Source organism: Eschrichtius robustus, chromosome X (genome assembly GCF_028021215.1).
Source record: "Eschrichtius robustus isolate mEscRob2 chromosome X, mEscRob2.pri, whole genome shotgun sequence".
Classification (NCBI taxonomy): domain Eukaryota; kingdom Metazoa; phylum Chordata; class Mammalia; order Artiodactyla; family Eschrichtiidae; genus Eschrichtius; species Eschrichtius robustus.
In genome coordinates this window covers 43,926,711-43,941,741 of record NC_090845.1, presented here as the reverse complement: position 1 = coordinate 43,941,741, position 15,031 = coordinate 43,926,711, and the positions used below count along the sequence as shown (strand labels likewise).

The window sequence follows — 15,031 nt, the reverse complement described above, 5'->3', positions numbered from 1 at the left end:
TTTATGTGCCACAGTATATAAAATGCTACTAGGGACAATCATGATCCAACAAGGAATAAAGGTCAGGGCTACTGCCTTCAAGAGACTCACAATCTACCAAGGAGATAGAAATCCAAGTACGGCCACTATGAGCAATTAGGAGTAACAGAAACAAAACTGTATGCTAAAAAGCTAGTAGAGCTCCATTTCTGGCATGACAATGTGAAGAGATTTGTGGATCCATTCCCCAGTGAAACTGGTGAAAATTACTTAAAAAATAAACAAAAAAACACTCATTTAAAATCTCTGGAGGGCTTCCCTGGTGGCACAGTGGTTAAGAATCCGCCTGCCAATGCAGGGGACATGGGTTCGAGCCCTGGTCCAGGAAGATCCCACATGCCGCGGAGCAACTAAGCCCGTGCACCACAACTACTGAGCCTGTGCTCTAGAGCCTGCAAGCCACAACTACTGAAGCCCATGTGCCTAGAGCCCGTGCTCCACAACAAGAGAAGCCACCTCAATGAGAAGCCCATGCACTGCAACAGAGTAGCCCCCACTTGCCTCAACTAAAGAAAGCCCGTGCAGCAACGAAGACCCAATGCAGCCAAAAATAAATAAATAAATAAATAAAAATAAAGTTCCCTTTAAAAAAATAAAATAAAATCTCTGGAAATGGTCCTAAGGGCATACAGAAAATGAAGAAGCACTTATTAAAGAAAATCTACTACAACTCAGTACATAAAGTAAGAGTCTATGGTATTTGGACCTAGACCCACTCCCTCCATCCCCGCTCCCAGCACAGATATCACACCAGACTAGTGCAGCCAAGAACACGGAGCTCCCTCTCCTCCAGCTCCCAGTTGTAAAGCTTTCTCCTGGGAAGAGCAGGATGTGTGTTTCTCATCTGGTCCACAGCTACTACTGGTTGATGAGGCTAAGTTCCAGACAACTATGGCTGAGAGATGGGGGTTCCCTTCTTCCAGGTGGCCCCCATTCCTGGTATGGAGGCTAAGTCCAGGGGTGTGATACCACCAAGAATACTGAGGCCCTAATTGCCCTGGGCCCAGCTCGTGGGTTCTACATTAGGAGAGGCAAACCTAGGAGACCTGGGGTCACCAGTCAGAGGGAAACACATCATTGTCCCCACCCCCTGCACTAGAGCTGTGGCTCAGAGATTTTGCCTAGGGGGAGAAGTAGGCCATAGAATAGAGGGCTCTAAATCTTCCCCCAATGGAACTGACTTCATTTGCAACAGTGTGTGGAGAAGTCCAAGCCTATGTCAGCATGCTGGAGAGAACCAAGGAAAGAAATAGCTGGGAGGAACCATCCTGGGGTCAGAAGAAATCTCTAATACTGATCTCAGGAACTATCCCTTCAAAGGAGCCCTAATTTGATTGGATCAGTTTGGGGAGCAACATATGCCCCAGGGCACTATTAAAAACAACAGCAATCAGTGGAGTTTAACAGCTGGACATGGTCAGGGAAAAGAGAAAGAGCCCTGCCAAAACCACAGTCAATCCCAGGGTGACTGTGGGCATACCAAAGGCTGCATGGCTAAGAAGCAACATCAAGACTTCACACTTCAGGGCAAAGGGTGAGAGTAAATAGGCTTCAATAAAATAATGCAGCCAGTTACTAAAAAAATTCACAAGCAAATAACAATAAAGAGCCCTGAGGGGCGGTGGGGCACCAGTAATGAGTTGCTATGTTATATTATCTAAAATGCCCAGTTTCTAACAAAAAGTTACGAGACATGTAAAGAAACAGGAAAGTATGACCTATACACCAGCAAAAAAGCAGGCAACAGAAACTGCCTGTAAGTGCAACCAGATGTCAGATTTAACAGGCAAAGACTTCAGATTAGCCATGTAAATATGTTCCTAGAACTAAAGAAAACCATGAACCAGGAAAAAAGATGAAGAAAAATGTACAAAGCCTGAGAGAAATGTGGGGTACCATTAAATGCACCAACATATATGTAATGGGAGTACCACAAGGAGAGAGAGAAAAAAGCAAAAAAAATTTTTTTTTAGTGGCTGCAAACTTCCCAATTTAACTGAAAAACATTAATTTGCACATCCAGGAAGCTCAAAAAACTCCAAGTAGTTTATACTACTACTACTACTACTACTACTACTACTACTACTACTACTACTACTACTACTACCACCACCACTACTACTACTACTATACTACTGTCTGAAAACAGCTGCACAAATAGATGGCATATCATGGTCAAATTGCTCAAAGCCAGACAAGGAGAAAATCTTGAAAGCGGCAAGGGAAAAATGACTTCTCACTTATAAGGGAACCCCAATAAGATTAACAGCTGACTTCTCATGAAAAACAATGGAAATCAGAAGGCAATGAGATAAGATATTCAAAGTGCTCTGTAGTGATGTTGGCACATATCAGTGAATATATTAAGAATCATGAAACTGTACACTTTAAATGGGTGAACTGTATGGTATGTAAATTATAACTCAATAAAGCTGTTATTTAAAAAAACGAGTAGGATTAGCATAAGTATCAAAATTATTAATCAAATTCTATTTGTCCTACTATCAAAGTCAACTGAATATTTCTTTTCTTAAATTGCGATATAATTGACATATAACACTATGTTAGTTTCAGGTTTATAACATAATAATTCAGTATCTGTATATATTGCAAAATGAAGAATGTTTCTTTAAATAGGATGTTAACCTCCCGTCACATAAATTTTGGGGGCTGTGTTTGGTTCCCAGTGTAAAACTCAAGACACTCAAACACTCTTCTGAAATGCAAACAAAAACAAGTCACAAAACACTTCCCATCAAAAAAGAATATAATTTAAAGTCACAATGAACGTAGAAATTTAAAGATAAAAGTAATATATTTTCTAATTATTCCCCATTGAATGCACAAATCTACCTAGAGTAGCACTTCATTTGTCTGATACCATTGGGATGTTCCATATATGTAAACTTTCCAGATAAATGGTGTGCCCAAACATTTAGAATCCTATTATCAATGGGAACTTTTCTGAAATATCCATTTATTAGTATTCTATTGTTGCAGCAATAAGTTACCACAAACTCAGTGGCTTAAAACTACACAAATTTATTATCTCTAATAGTAAGTTCAGTGGGTTAGAAGTCTAATACAGGTATTCCTAAGCTAAAATCAAGATGTTGGCAGGGCTGTGGTCCTTTCTGGAGGCTCTAGGAGAGAATCCATTTCCTTACCTTTTCCATCTTCTAGAGGCCATTCACATTCCTTGGATCCTGGCCAGCTTCCTCAATCTTCAAAGCCAACAACACTGCATCTCTCTAACCCTGCTTCTATCATTACACCTCATTCTCTGACCTTTCTCTTCTGCCTCCCTCTTCCACTTTTAATAACCCTTGTTATTACATCAGGCTCACCCAGATAATCCAGGATAATGTCCCTACTTTAAGGTCAGCTGATTAGCAACCCTAATTCTCCTTTGCCATGTAACCTACCATGTTCACAAGTTCCAGTGATTAGGTCATAGCCATCTTAGGGGGCCCATTATTCTGCCTACCACAACCTAATATATTTTGCAGTATTAAAATGAATATACTCCCACACGAATATGCCCAACAGATTTCTGACAGAGGTAGAAAAGTAATCAAATGGAGGAAGATGGCCTTTTTAACAAATGGTACTGGAACAATAGGAAAAAAAAAAGAACTTCAACCTAAGTCTCATGCCTTATACAGAAGTTAACTTAAAATGGATCATGGACTTAAATGTAAAAGTAAAAAAAACTTTAGAAACACAAAGGAGGAAATCTTCAGGACCTAGGGTTAAGCAAAGAGTTCTTCGATTTTACACCAAAAGCAAGATCTATCAAAGAAAAATTCACTTTCATCAAAATGAAAAACTTGCTCTGCAGAAGACTAAGAAGATACAGAAACAAGCTACAGAATGGGACAAAATATTTACAAACCACATTTACAACAATGGACTTGTATCCAGAATACGTAAAGAACGTTCAAAACTCAACAGTAAGGGACAAATGATTCAATTTAAAATGGGCAAAAGATTTGAACAGACATTTCACCAAAAAGCATTACAAATGGCAAATAAGCACATGAAAAGAGGTTCAATATCATTAGCCATCAGGGAAATGAAAATTAAAACCACAATGGCTGAAATAAAAAACAGTGAAAATTCAAATGGTGATGATGTGAAGAAACTATATCATTCATACACTGCTGGTGGGAATGTAAATGGTACAGGTATTCTAGAAAACAATTTGGCTATTCCTTTAAAAATTAAACATGTAACTATCACAGGACCCAGCAATTGCACTCTTGGGCATTTACCCCAGAGAAATGGAAATACATTTTCACACAAAAACCTATACACAAATGTTTATAGCAGCTTTGTTCATAATAGTTAAAAACTGGAGACAACCCACATTTCTTTCAACAGGTGAATGGTTAAACAATCTGTGGTACATCTGGACCATGGAATACTACTCGGCAATAAAAAGGAACAAAGTACTGATACATGCTACAACGTGTAAAACAAATGTAAAACATGTAAAAAAAAACCCACTTAACAAAAACATTATGCTCAGTGAAAGAAGTCATAAACACCATATCACTTATCATATGATTCCATTTATATGAAATGTCCAGAGTAGGAGCAGGCCTATCTATAGAGACAGGAAGTAGATTAGTGGTTGCCTAGGGTTGGGAGTAAGAACACATACTGACTGCAAATGGGCACAAAGCTTCTTTTTGGGGTGACAGAAATGTTCTAAAATTGGGTAGTAGTGATGGTTGCAAAACTCTGTAAATATATTAAAACCCACTGAATTGTCTACTTAAAATGGATGAATTTTATAGTATGTAAATTATATCTCAATAAAGCTAAAAAAACCTTTAAAAAATATTGTGACATTTTACCAATGAGAAATTTTTAGGTAGAGTCAAGAATAACATCAATAGAAAAATTCTATGTCTACTGAACATAACCTCCATATGGACAGCTTGTACTGGGATTGAAGGCAGCATATGCCATAGAAGAAATACTTTTATTCTCTAAAAACTCTCAGTGAAGAAAGCCAACTGAGTATGGCCCCTCTCTCTTCACTTTCTTGAAAGTTTCAGGAGACCTAAGACTTCTTGTAAGCTAGATACTCCTCTCATCTGAAGTTCTGGTCTTATGAACTCTGGCTAAAAGAGTGTCTCCATTTTCTATAATATTCTCTTCTTTAGATGAGCTACCAAACTGTTCATGACTGAGGGAGGTGCCGATTTTTAAGAATCTGTACAACCTGGCGCTTTTTTTTCCCCCACGCCACACGGCTTGTGGGATCTTAGTTCCCCGACTGGGGATTGAACACGGGCCCCAGCAGTGAAAGCGCCAAGTCCTAACCACCAGACTGCCAGGGAATTCCCAAATCTGGTGCTTTTTAAACTATTACAGTAACAATCACTTTTTACTATAGGTGGAAACAAAAAATCTTTTATTACCAATAAAGAGCCTAGGAAACAGATTAACACCAATAACACCAGTCCTGGAAACTGGGTTGCTTATAATTTTTAGAAAAGAAAACAAAGCAAGCAAATTTTTGGGTCTGGGCTGTTAAAGTCCACTGATTTATTTCTGTGACAGCACTGCTGTTTTAATTACTACAGGAAAATGACAAAGAACAGTAAATATCAGCAGAATAATTCCATGATGGCAAATCTTTAGATCTGTCTTTATTACTTCTAATCACAACAACAGTCCTATAAACATCATTATCACCATTTTACAGATGAAATTGGGGCTCAGGAATGTTTAAATGACATGCTTGGACCTACATGGCCACCAGAGGGCAGAGCTCAGGGCACTCCAAGTTGACCCTGAGACCTGAGGCAGGCTGGGGGGTTAACAGCAGGAATGCTGCCCCTTCTAAGCCCAAGACTCCTGAGCATAGCCTTGGAGGCCCACAGCATTCCGGCTCCAATTTGTCAGGCCTCGTCAGCTGCTGCCTCCCTGCCTCCTGCACATGCTATGCCTCATGTGATTCCATGAACATACCATCTTGTTTCATACTTGCCAGCCTTTGGACAGGGCTCTTCCCTCTGCCTACTGGTCCGACCCATTTGTTAGATCTCCTCAGTGAAGTTCCCCAGATACGCCTCTCTCACAATTATTCGCTCCTTTGCTTTCTATCCACGTCTCTATACATGCTTCCGTCCATGTAAAATGCTCTTCATTTGCACTGTAAATATTCTTTACATGGTCAGCCCTGCCACAAGACCACAACCATCTTCAAAGCAGGAACTATGTCACATTCATCTCTTACCCCCAGGTCTCAGCACAGTGTCTTGCACAAGGTAAACATGCCCCACCCACATCCCCTTTACTAGCTAGCATACCCATCTCCCAGGTACTGCTTGTTGGTTGCTAATGGCTCACAGCTGTCCCTTTCCCCAAGGGCTGGAGTCCTGCCAGGGAGATTATACTCTCCCTGTCTCCCTCCCAGGGGCAGCCAGCAGCTCTATACCACCCCAACCATGCCCCTAACCAAAACAGGCTAAGGCTAGACTTTCCTAAGACTATATCCTTACTTTAGCTTCTTCCTCTTCCCGGCCTTCTTGTCCTTGCTCCCTTATAAGTTTCTCCTGAGAGCACTCCCTCAACAAATCATGTATGTTCAAATATGGTCTCAGGTTCTGCTTCCAGGCACCCCTAAAGACAACATGTGAAACTTCATTTGGTGGTACACTTTAAAAAGTACTTTAGAATAAAATTTTTTGTTAAGCAAAACCAAAAATAAGTACAGTGCAATGTACCTCATTGCCTTACATTTGGATATTTGGATATTATTCAGCTGTTTATTTTCTAGTCCTCTATTCGGCGTGCAGACTTTACAATGACATTATTTTCTTCCTTACCTCCCACAATGAGTATTCCTTTGTTTTGGCAGAAATGAAATGTGCACCAGCCCTTACCTTGCACCCTTGAGAAGAGTAATTTGAAGGTGGTTTTCAGATCCTATTCCTACTATAATCTCAACCAAAATGATTAACAGCATTCTAATTTATCTTAACAGTGACTGTAAGCCAGGCAAAATACAACTGTATAAAGTAAATGCCTTCCTTGGGTGAAACTCCCTCTTAAAGGAGCACTGTCTGGAAGTCAACCCAACTAGGATTACTTGGGACTGGAATCTAAGTCTGTGGTTTGGTGGCTACTTGACTCCCCATTAATGTTCCCACAGAAGAGCAGGCGGCAGGAAAAGCGATTAACTCAAACACAGCCCTTTCTTTCCTTCTATACACCCACCAGACATACTTCTGAAATGCATGGTCAGTTCAAGGAGCCACTATTCACTGCCATCTGTGGGGCCATGCAGCAACTTAAAAATAATCTAAGGCTCTACTTTATACATATTCATACCCTTTGATCCAGGAATTCTACTTCCAACATTCATATTTGAAAAATAATCCAAAACACAGAAAATGATTTATGAACAAAATGTTCATTAAAACTCCCTAATAAAAACAATAGATGAAACCTAGCTATCAAACAAAAGAGGAATACTTAAAGTATATTAATATTATGGTATTTCATTCAATTATTTAAACATGGAACACAGGGAAACATTTATGTTAAAATGTTAAGTGGAAAAACAGTATAAAAATTGGTCTTACAGCAAGATTACACCTATGAAATAAAATATATAGAAAATAATGAAGGCCATAAACCAATTTACTAACACTAGTTGCATCAATAACACTGAAGTTTTCTGAGTGACAAAAACATTCTTTCTAATTTTTTCCATTCTCCACATTTTTACAGTACACATATAGGACATTTATAATTAGAAAAAACTTCTAAGTTTTCAAGGTATTTGTTCCCCACACCACTCACAAACGATGCAGCTGACCTGAAAAAACTGAAACTATGAAAAGTAGTTGTCACTGTCGTTCAAGATGGACATCAACCAGAGCTGGAAAAAACCCAGAAAAGCACAATACAATCAACTGGATAGAGGAGCCTGCATATTTATAAAGTTAGTCCCAAAAGCACAAAACCTTACAGTTTGGAAAAGACAAATATCTAAAGCAGTGGTTCCCAACTGAAGGCAATTTTGTTCCCCAGGGACAATGTGGCAATATCTGGAGACATTTTTGGTTATCGCAACTGGGAAGGGGCAGCGTTACTGGCATCTTGGGGGTAGAGACCAGGGAGGCTGCTAAACATCCTGCAATGCACAGATTTATCTGGCCCAAAATGTCGATACTGCCAAGGTTGAGAAATCTTGCTCTAAAAGAATGAAGCAGAAATCGATAAGAATCAAGTGTGGAAATTGTTGACTTTATTCACCCAATCACAGAGTTAAAGTAACAAAGGGGCAATCCCTGTAACCTAAAGGCAATTTTATCAAAAAGAAAGCAGGACTTTGAGCAATGTTTAGGGAACTTAGAGAACTCATCAGCTCAAGAAGTGGAACAGAATGAAAATGTAAACAGGTTCAAGAAGGACTGAGATAAAATCAGGGAGGATAAATCCACGATGGTATTTGGAAGTAATCCTTAAGTAAAGAAGCATCTAAAAGTCCAGCTCCCTTAGACTTTCAGGAAAATACCCTTCAGGGCCATTAACAGAGACAGACGTTTGAGTTAGGCCACTGGTCAGACCAGAGCAGCACACTTCTTTTATTCTTAAGGAACAATTCCTGCTCATGTGGGCAAAGAAACTCCCAAACTATTCCTTAAACAGAAATCATAAATACTATAGATGTGTTTCTTGAGCTGATTACCTCTGCTCTGGGGTAAACAATACTAACCCCCTCCACACTGAGACCATTTGAGTCCACTGCCTATGCTTTAATTCAGAATTCACCCCTCTCTACAAAACAATTCAATCTATCACTGTTTCAGTGTTGCGGAAACAAAACTTCCCTTCAAGCCTGTTCACCTCAAATATCTTTTATCTTTACCACATTTCAGTACTCCAGTAACTAAAACCATAAATATTTAATTGAGTAAACAAAAAATAATCAGAAGAAAAAGAACATATCCTACATATTTTACTGCTTCTCCTTACCCCCCACAAATCTTTGTCTTTAAAAAAGAAGAGATACCAGAAATTGGAGTCGGTGAACTTTTCTGTACTTTTTAAAAGAAGACTGCTTTCATCTCAGTCATTTTAAAGCTTGTTTTTAAAAATTAAGACACATCGTGTGACTCATGAGTCCCCTGTGACCAGATGAGGAGTCTGGAGGTCAACTCTTTCCCAAAGCCCTCAAAAAGCATTAAAGAAAAAAGACGAAAATACCAGTTTACCTAGGCAGGTTCCTGCCACTCAGTCAAGTATTTCTATGTCAACCACTGTTATCCCCGTTGCCAGGAAACAGGCTTACCCTCTTTAATGTTAACAAATTATTTGGGAATTTCAAACCTCCTGAGTAGAAATCATCTTGCATGGGAAGGCCACATTGGGAAAGGAGTTTAAATCAGGGTTCAGCAAACTTTTTCTGTGAAGGACCAGATAGCAAACATGTTTGGCTTTGTGGGCCATATGGTCTCTGTGGCAATTACTCAAATCTGCTATTGTAGCATGAAAGCAGCCACAGACAGTACATAAACAAATGATCACGGCTCTGTCCCAATAAAACTTTATTATACTAAAATTCAAATTTCATATTTTCACATGTCAGGAAATATTATTCTTCATTTTTCAACCACTTAAAAATGTTAAAAACCATTCTTAGCTCGCAGGCCATACAAAAACAGGTGGTAGGCTAGATTTGGCTCACAGGCCATAGCTTGCCAACCTCTGGTCTAAACTACAAGAAACCTTTCTTTTAATGAAAGAAAGAATACTGAAAATTGGAAGCATACAACTGAATTATCACTTTCCTAACACCGCCCCCTCCTTCCCAATCTCTCAGCCCACTGTTTGGCTAATACAGACCTCACTGGAAGGTTTCAGCTTGGGTGGCCTATTCTGTGACGTTATCTTGACAAATTTTAATGGTCCTAGACCCTTTCTAAATTAAAATCTGTTTTATGCCTTTTAAGCAAAAAGGCCCCAGTTCTAATAACTTTTTAAAAATTAGCAGTACGTTCCCTTTCTTTCTTTCTTTGTTTCTTTTTTGACTGCGCCGCATGGCTTGTGGGATCTTAGTTCCCTGACCAGGGACTGAACCCGGGCCACGGCAGTGAAATCATCAAGTCCTAACCAGTGGACCACCAGGGAATTCCCTACATTTTCTTTTTGATTTATATACATATATTCAATAATTTCAACTACCCAGATAAATAAGTAGGCTTGGCATCTTAAGAATAAAGAGATACATGTACAAAGCATAAATCCTCTTAAGATAAAATACCATTTGCAAATAAGACCTCTTAAGAATAAAGTAAATCAACAAGAATAACTTTTACTATGAAATACTTAATTCTTTCTCCAGATAGAAACTCAAACAATTTTTTAAAAATAATGATTTCCATTATGTCTTATCTCTTGCTGTGAGTTGCTTCCACATTGAAATTTAGGCACATGTACCCCTAATACATTTACAATAACATCTACCTGATTTAAAGTGATCATCAGAATTTATTAGGAGAAAAATACCTTTATCCCAGGTTTTAGAAACAATAACAGGTCTCACATGTAAGGTCAAACAAACAAACAACCCCAAACTTACTGAGCAAGTGCAAATCCACCGTACATCAACTGTTAATACTGTGTTAATAAAGGGCAGGCACTGCACTGGCTACCAGAACGGAAAAACCAAGTCCTTCGGCTCCCTCAGAGCCAGGGTCACAAGACCAGGTGCACTAGACACACTGTTACTATGGCTTGGGTGATCACAGCCTAAAGCTGGTGACCAATGATGTGTGACAAACCAATCAGAGGGGGTTTTGGGGGTTAATCCCAAATCAATCAAGGTGGTGTGGGTGTGAAGTGGAGGGGGGTTGCAGTTGGGAACAGTTCACCTCAGGTCAGGGCTATACTGATGGCAAAAGGGCAGTCAGGCAGGGAAGTTAACATATAAGGGAAAGGATCAGCACTGACTTTGAGGGCAACAAAAAGTGAGAGAAAATGAAACGGCTACAAATTTTCCTCAGGAGAAATGAAAGGGGTGGGCCATAGACGCCAACACCGGTTAAACCCTGAGAAAATTATCTGGCCTCCACAGCAGAGGTTCTCAATTCCCATTAAACATTGGTATCACCTGGGGAGATTGTAAAATCCCAATGCCCAAACTGCACCCATCACCAATTAAGTCAGAATCTCTTTTCAAAGAACCAGCTTTTGGATTCATTGTTTTTCTCTACTGTTTTTGTTTTCAATTACATTAACTTCTCTCTTCTTTATTATTTCCTTCCTCCAGCTTGCTCTGGGTTTATTTTGCTCTTCTTTTTTCTATTCTCTCAAGGTGGAAGCTTAGATTATTCATTTGCGACCTTTCATCTATTCCTCATATAAGCATTTAGTGCTATAAATTTCCACTCAGTACTGATTTAGCTACAACCTACAAGTTTTGATATGCTGTATTTTCATTTTCATTAAGGTCAGTGTATTCTTTTATTTCCCTGAGACTTCCTCCTTGACCCATGGATTAATAAGAAGTGTGTTGTTTAATTTCCAAGTGTTTGAAGACTTTCCTGTAGTCTGTTTTTCATTTCTAGTTTGATTCCATTATGGTCAGAGAATATACTCTGTATGATTTTAATTCTTTTATATTTGTTGGGGTTTGTTTTATGACCTGGGATATAGTCTATCTTGGTGAATGTTACATGTGCACTTGAAAAGTAAGTATATAATGCTATTGAAGTTCCCACCAATAACTGTGGATTTATGTCTATTTCTCAATTATGTTCAGTTTTGCTTCATGTTCTTTGAAGCTCTGTTGTTTGGTGTGTACACATTTAAGATTGCCCTGTCTTCTGGGTGGATTGACCCTTTGAATCATTATGTAGTGCTCCTCTTTGTCCTTTGTAATTTTCTTTGCTCTGATGTCTAATTTATCTGATATTAGTATAGCCACCCCAGCTTTCTTTTGATTGGCATTTGCATGGTATGTCTTTTTCCATCTATTTACATTTAAACTACCTATATCGTTGCATTTAACTGGAATACGGTGAAATGTGTCTACTCCATCTTGTTTGGAACAGGAAATTTGCTCTCTATATTATTTTTGCAACTCCTCTCTAAATTTAGACATATTATCTCAAAATCTTTTATTTCAAAATAAAAAATTTAACTGTTAAAAAGTAAGTATATGATTAAAAGGACATTTTTATTCATGTACTTAACATGTTCGGAAAGTATTAAATTGCGAAAGGAAAAGAATCAACCTGTGGACTTGTGAGATTTTCACTTACTGCACTCTCCCAGAGCAAGGAAACAAACAGGCTAAGAAACGGGTAAAACTTACAGGCCTGGGGGTAACTGGGAGGCTGCTCCCCTATCTGTGGGCCATAAGAAGGAAAGTCAGTTGGTAACAAGGATGCAACTATTTTTCCTTAAAAGATAAATATTCACCACACCTGGTGCTTATTCTTAGGGGCGGGGGAGCTGTTTTTTCCAGTACTTGCATTTTTTAGTTTCCCTGTATGGATTTGTTGTTTTACTACTTATTAGCATTTTCAAAAGGTTAACAGAGAGAATTTAAAATGTATAACTTGAAAAGGAATACAAGTCTAATTAATTAGTTATACCACTTGTTAGTTCTGTAACAGAAATGAGAAAGTTGGAAAGTACTGACTAAAATGTGGCTTTCTGAGAATTAGTTGAGTTCAGTAATTTATGCTGTTCATGCTTCAGTACCCCAGGAAGCCAGATTTGGATACAGATAAGTAGTCATTTGAGACAAACAGCAAAGTTTACCCCTGAATTGTTTTAAATGCTACCCAAAAGGGCCACTAAAAGATCTAAGATGAGGACTAGAGAGCATAGATGGAAACTAATTATCTCCTCTTGGCCCTAAAAAACCAAACTTCTATGTAAACTAAAAGCATCCATATAGGAATATGAATCACAGAGAGAGAAAAGGAAACAGATTTTTCTTCTCTATCCATTTCTCCTATAATCTCAGTGCTATTTTAATTATTCCAAGTAACAGTGTTTTACAAAAATGATGGACAGATTTAAAAAAACCTCTCAAAAATTTGAAATAAAGGCTCTGTTGTTGTGTGTGGAAAGTGACTACCTTGTCAAAAATACCTGTGAACCCAGACCATGGTTGACTGTCATAGTGATGAAACGTTCCTGGACACCGAGCCTCAATATTTTCTTATCTAAGAATCTGCAGTTTAATTTCATCCTTCAAGATCAAAGGCACATAAGTTAACTTGGCCCATTGATTTGATCAATCTATGGAGAGCTGCCAGGCAACACAAGTCCACAGAATAACTCATTAGTTTATAATGCTTAAATCGACTTTGGGCAAAGTGTTGAGAACTGAACAGAGACTAAAACACCCAAAGACGCTCACCAACATATCTTTCTACACAGCTGACTAGAAAACATCTAATCTCTATTCGACCACTCCAGTGACAGGGAGCAACTATTTAACAAGGCAATCCATTCTAATTTTTAGACAGCTCTAAACAAAGAATAACTTTCTATGAATAGAAAAAAATCTGCCTTTATACTAAATTTTTACCTGTTAACAGATTTCAATCTCTCCCTACCTTTATTCCCAAATTATCTCTTGACCTTACATCATTTTCCTCTATTTAATACCTAATCTCCTTTCTCTTCTCTTGCAAACTCCTCAAAATGTAGTCTATGGTCTGTTTTCCCTTCCTTGCTCTCAGTCACTCCTCAATTGCCTTCTACAGAGTTCTTGAAAAAGTCACCAGTCTGTGCACATTTCCCAACCCTCATCTCTAAGTACCTGTATGCTGCATTTGACATACTGATCACTTAGTCCCTCCCTCCCACTATCCCTCTTGAAACAGCTGCCTTGGTTTCCAAAGGCTTTTTTTTCCGGGTTCCCTGTATTGCTCCCTAATATCCTTTTCTTCCTCTAACCATCTTTTGATGGTGTTTCCCCAAAGTGCCCTACTACACTAAACCCATGCTATGGCTCCCAGAATAGAAAGAAAGAGGGATGGGGGAGGGAGGAAGGAAAGGAAAAGATAAAAAAGAAAAAAAAAATCTAACACCACCACCCCTACCCACGCCCCCGCCCCCCCCCCCGCCCCCGCCAACCAAACACATCAACCTGAAAGGAGATCAACACTAAGGCCACTACCTTCTTTTCTCCACTGGTTCTTCCTCCCTTCTAGGGGTCTCACTTGGCACCCTCTATGTAGTTACAAAATCTAGAAAAAAATCTCTTAACTCTTTCCTTTCTCTCATCCTGGAACATCCTCATCAAACCCTGCCAAGTTAACGTCTGAAATAGTCTTCTAAATCAATAGTCCCATCCCATTTTAGCCTTCATTTTCCTAGGTTGGGACTTAACCATCTCCTGAAACTGAGACTGCAACAGCAGCTTCCTAACTGGTCTTGGGGCTCCTGATCTTGTTGCCCTCAAATTCACCCTCCACCCAAATGCCAGAAACTTACCTGAAACACAAATTCGACCATGCCCCTTCATTGTTGAGACTTCAATGGCTTCCCTTTGCTCCTAGATCTTTATCAAGGTCCTCATCAAGGCCAACAAGGTCCTCCACAGTCAAGCTATACCTACTTCTGCAGCTTTATTCCTAAACACACTATGCTCCAGTTTTATGCTCTAACAATGCTGAACCTCTGTAGTTCCCACACCCATGTTGCATCTCACCCCTATGCTTTATATAATCATACTATCCCTTCTGCCTGGAAGGCTCTCTTCTAACTTCCTCACTTTGCAAACACATAAACTCATCCTTATAAGGCTTAGCAAACATGTCACCTCTTCTAAAAAGCCTCCCTTGTCTGACTCACCCCCTTGACAATCTCAACAGCAGTATGCTCTGAGTGGGCTGTGTACAGCACCATCACTAACATAAACTATTTTGTAATCATTGATATATATTTAAAAATCTCCAACTAGAATATGAGTTCCTACCAGGTATGGCTAGATTTTTTA

At 39.0% G+C, this 15,031-nt stretch overlaps 1 protein-coding gene across 4 annotated transcripts in view; it reads right to left on the bottom strand.

The window, feature by feature from the left end:
- Positions 1 to 15,031, bottom strand: part of JADE3 (jade family PHD finger 3) — a 165,126-nt gene that overhangs the window by 73,057 nt on the left and 77,038 nt on the right. The gene's annotated exons all lie outside the window — the stretch shown is intronic.